General features: G+C 37.3%; 1 protein-coding gene across 4 annotated transcripts in view; it reads left to right on the top strand.

Moving 5' to 3' along the window:
- LOC144978572 (uncharacterized) overlaps positions 1-5,000 on the top strand; it is a 28,291-nt gene that overhangs the window by 11,539 nt on the left and 11,752 nt on the right. For all 4 annotated transcript variants that reach the window (XM_078924807.1, XM_078924808.1, XM_078924806.1 and 1 more), the window contains exon 2: positions 4,607-5,000. This exon is cut by the window's right edge and continues 974 nt beyond it. The gene's annotated coding sequence lies outside the window, so the exon portion shown is untranslated. The remainder of the gene's footprint in view (positions 1-4,606) is intronic.

The following is a 5,000-nucleotide window of genomic DNA, read 5'->3' on the forward strand; positions in this document are numbered from 1 at the left end:
TTCTACATGTTACGTGTTGCTGTTGGTCAGAGACTCTTGAAAAGCGCTTTGAGCGCGTTTTGTGGATATTGCGCTATATAAAAGTTCAATTTTAAATTATTTTTTTAAATTATAAAAATAATGATAAAGAGAAGAGGTGAAAGGGCGATAGATAGATAGATAGATAGATAGATAGATAGATAGATAGATAGATAGATAGATAGATAGATAGATAGATAGATAGATAGATATAGAGAGATGGATAGACAGACAGACAGATAGATAGATATATAGATAGATAGATAGCAAGAGAGAGAGAGAGAGAGAGAGAGAGAGAGAGAGAGAGTGTGTGTGTGAGAGAGAGAGAGAAGAGAGAGAGAGAGTGTGTGTGTGTGGGAGAGAGAGAGAGAGAGAGAGAGAGAGAGAGAGAGAGAGAGAAGAGAAGAGAGAGAGAGGGAGAGAGAGAGAGAGAGAGAGAGAGAGAGAGAGAGAGAGAGAGAGAGAGAGAGAGAGAGAGAGAGAGAGAGAGAGAGAGAGAGAGAGAGAGAGTTTATTTGGATAAATGTTGCAAGACATCTTTCATCTTGAACGTGTTAACTGTAAATATGCCGATGTGGTGGCTTATGAGCCAAGGGTAGATTTTACTTTAAATGTCATAATATAAGCCATCTTAACAAGGATACTGACTTACCTTCTTTTGTTTACTTTCCTTTCCTATGCGTTCTTGTGATCATCATCATCATCATCATCATCATCATCATCATCATCATCATCATCATCATCATCATCATCATCATCAGCAGCAGCAGCAGCAGCAGCAGCATCACATTCACTATTATTATTATTATTATTATTATTATTATTATTATTATTATTATTATTATTATTATTATTATTATTATTAGTAGTAGTAGTAGTAGTAGTAGTAGTAGTAGTAGTACTAGTAGTACTAGTAGTAGTACTAGTAGTAGTAGTAGTAGTAGTAGTAGTAGTAGTAGTAGTAGTAGTAGAAGTAGTAGTAGTAGTAGTAGAAGTAGTAGTAGTAGTAGTAGTAGTAGTAGTAGTATTATCATCATCATCATCATCATTGTTATTACTAGTGGAGAATCCTGAATATTGTCGACACTCATCTATTTTACTTATTATAACCATATTTTTTTTAATTAACATAGATCGAGACGAATCTTTTGAGCCGTCAACGATCAAAATAGGTTTGGTATAATTTGTGTACTTAGGTGCGCGCAATTTAAATTGGCAAGAGGTTGGTCGGCGAGATAGCAATTCCCAAACGTCAAATGACCGATCATATTGCCCGAGTGAGGGGACGCTTAAAAAAAAAACAACTTTTTTTTTTACAATGTATGAAGGCTTTATTTAAGAGCTGGATTTTGCAGATGATCTAGCTCTTTTGTCCCACATCCAGGACCAGATGCAAGCAAAAACCACAATTATAAACAGCCTCTCGGAATCAATTCGTCTAAGAATTCACCCTGCAAAGCCAAAGGTCTTGAGGATAGGTAAGCGTCCAAGGGAGCAGATCAAAGTAAAAGATCAGGAACTCGAAGATATAGACACTTTCTGCTATCTCGGAAGTATAATTGACAAGGATGGAGGCACGGGAGCAGAGGTGAAAGCACGAATAGGAAAGGCACAGGCTGCATTCACATCTTTGAACAGAGTTTGGAGAACTAAAGATATCTCCCTTCGACTAAAGCTAAGACTTTTCAACTCAAACGTGAAGTCTGTCCTACTGTATGGATGCGAAACTTGGAACGCATCACAGGCATGTTTAAGGAGGGTACAGATTTTCGTAAACAGGTGCATGCGTAAGCTACTCAGAATAAAATGGATGGATAGAATAAAAAATGAAGAAGTATGGAAAAGAACACAGCAGAAACCAGTGGGAGAGGAAATAGGAAGAAGACGATGGAGGTGGATTGGACACACGCTTAGAAAGAATGACCCAACTATAACAAAGAAAGTATTGGACTGGAACCCTCAGGGCAGAAGATCAAGGGGAAGGCCACGAGGAACATGGAGAAGAATTAAAGAAGCTGATATACAGAGAAGTGGTAAGACCTGGATGAGATAAAAAAAAGTTAGCTCGGGATAGAGAAGGATGGAAACTGTTTGTCTGTGGCCTATACCCTGACCCAGGGTGAAAAAGGCAATGATGATGATGCTGAATGTTAAAAAAAAAAATCACAGACCAACTTATCTAATGACCCTTTTAATTCGTATCAATTAGTTGGATTTAATTTCAACGTGTTAGATGTTGAGGCAATGGGATTCTTCAATTTGGCTATTCATAGTTCCGACGCGGACGTCAAGGAAAGCACCTACATCATCCTAGCAGCCGGTGTAGTCTATAGTACTATTAACTCACTCAACCCTAACACCGACTATATCCGTAGTATACCCAGGGTTACTTTTACCCATGCCTATTTATTACAATTTTCTGAGACAATATGCGTAGTATCAAAGCTAATGTTCGTAGTGTTCACATGTTAATGGTAGTTGAATAAAAATATCTACGCACATGCTCACTTTTAATATCTACATTTTTTTTCTTCCAATTTTGAAAAGTAGCAAATCTCTCGGCACCCTAGAGATACAATCCCAATCGACTTATGTCATTAAAACAAATTAATACAAATAACATAGTACATGTATGAAGGGACGAACTGGTCTAACAAGATTTATGACATTAAAAAAATTATTATACTACTGTATTGTGGATATACACGTAGATCGAGACAAATGTTTTGAGCCATCAGTCGTCAAATTATAGCAAAGGTTAAGGACTCATGATTATGCTCCATCAGATATTCCAAAAGAATCCCATTTGAATCAACGGACAATGGAATTACTCGTAATTTAAGAAAGGTTTGCAAGTTACTCGTAATATCAATAATGAAAAATTCAGTAATTCTGCGCTCTATGAACTTTATGATAAAAATTTAACATTGGCTGTATGGAACAATGTTGATTCCCAACCCTTAAAAAAAAAGAATAGATCATCATCAGATCAGAGCCTCGAATAATTATATTTCCAACAACAACAACAACAACAACAACAACAACAACAACAACAACAACAAAGAGGACGCCGACGTCAACCACCACCACCACCACCACAACAAAAACAACAACCAACAGCGACAACAAAACTTTCATGATTCGAATTGCATATTTCACCTTTTAAATAATCGCAATGTTACATACAATGTTATCTGCGATAAACTACCATCGAGCTGACTTCTAATAGATATAATGATATTGGCCTTGGACCAGCGACATCTATAGCCTTGGACGCATTACGACATTGGAATCGCGTGGTTTGAGTAGGCTCTCAAATCACTAAATAGATAGCAACTAAATTTTTAAGACACGTTCTTTCTGTTGAGGAATGTGTTTAGGACCCATGATAGAGCGATTTTAACGTTAATCCTGTTATGTTAAATCGTTGTTTGGGAGGTGTTGGTAGTTGATGAGCATGGGGTGTGTACAGGGGAAAGGGATACTATCTGTCTGATGACGAAAGACAACAAGAACAAGAGCCAAAAGGAGATATAATATGCAAGACGACGATAAAAGTGAGTGGTGGTGACTATTTTACTATAACACAATTGCGATTCTCAATTCTCACATTCGACTACTACTTGGATTCGAGTGATACCGACATCTTCTGTTTTCAAGGCAGATAGTTTTTTCGAGATCTAGATTTAGCAAAAATTTCATAAACCTGTACACTTTTGGTCAGTTTGGTGAAACGAACATGTTCACCTGAATTGAAATTTCGGTGTTACCGACTTCGAACCAGCTGGTTTATTATTGTTTGATGTGATTCATATTCGGTATTCGGTGCGAGATCGTTGGTTTGATAAAATGATACTGGGAGTGACCATTAGCCATGAGCTACTGTGTACTGTGTAATAATAAGTGTATAACACGGCTTACCTATTCAATTGAGAACTGACTTGATTTTTGGCGTATTAAAATCAAATTATGATCATCATAAATAAATACATTTTCAATATTAATTGATTCAATCGTCTACGTTTAACCTGGAAAATAGTCCAGACAAAGCAGAGAGAAAAATACAAGAAAATAATAATCCCCACAAAATCAAGACTCGACTGGGGATCGAACTTCAGACATCCAGATTACCGGTCTGGCGTGCTACAGTTACACCACAGAGGTTACCCGATGAGACGATTTAACCCTCTCGTGTTCACCCTCATTGTAAATCGAGAAAGAAATTGTTTAATTCCTATATTCTTCTTAAAGGTACGCGTTTCCGCGTTTTTTTTTTTTTTTTGGTGTTTTTGTTTTGTTGTTGTTTTGCTTTTTTGAGATGATTTTTTTCCTTGCATATTTCTCTCTGGTTTGTCTAGTGATGTGTTTACACACATTTTCCGATCTTTATTTTACACAGTGCCTGCTCCCTGATTTGTCACCAGTCTAAGCTTGTGATGGAATGATTCTCTACGATTGTAGCGTTTCATTTTCTCAGCCTCGGGGGATGAGGCAGATTCGGTCGAAGACCGGGGCTCAGCATATTATATATCTAGTATAATTCGCATTATAAAAATGTGTTAAGTTTAAATTTTTCTTTCTTTTGCAGCTTCGTGTGTTTATACAAGAGTATGGAAAGAAAACAAACCTGATGTTTCTGCAAACAAATCAAATTACAGTCGTCATCAAGCAAAGGCTTCGTCGTAAAAAAGTGACAAGTATTAGCTAATGGAAGATGTCCATATCTCGCGTTCTTGGGATTACGATTATCAAATAATAAAAGTTCAAGGAACAGACATGCCCCACAGAATAAAATCATATTATTCCAAATCCAAATCTAGTGTAAACATTGCATATTGCATGAAGGTTCTGTGTGCTCTCAAACCAGGATAAATTGATTCGTTGTGAAGTTTTTGTTTTCGCCTCAAGCCCGCCCCCCCCCCCCCCCCCCCACCCCCCCCCTTTCCCCAACCCTTGTCGTACATTGTTCTCAATATTGCTGT

The sequence above is a fragment of the Berghia stephanieae genome, chromosome 8 (genome assembly GCF_034508935.2).
Source record: "Berghia stephanieae isolate SIO BIC M18660-M18661 chromosome 8, UCSD_Bste_1.3, whole genome shotgun sequence".
NCBI lineage: Eukaryota > Metazoa > Mollusca > Gastropoda > Nudibranchia > Aeolidiidae > Berghia > Berghia stephanieae.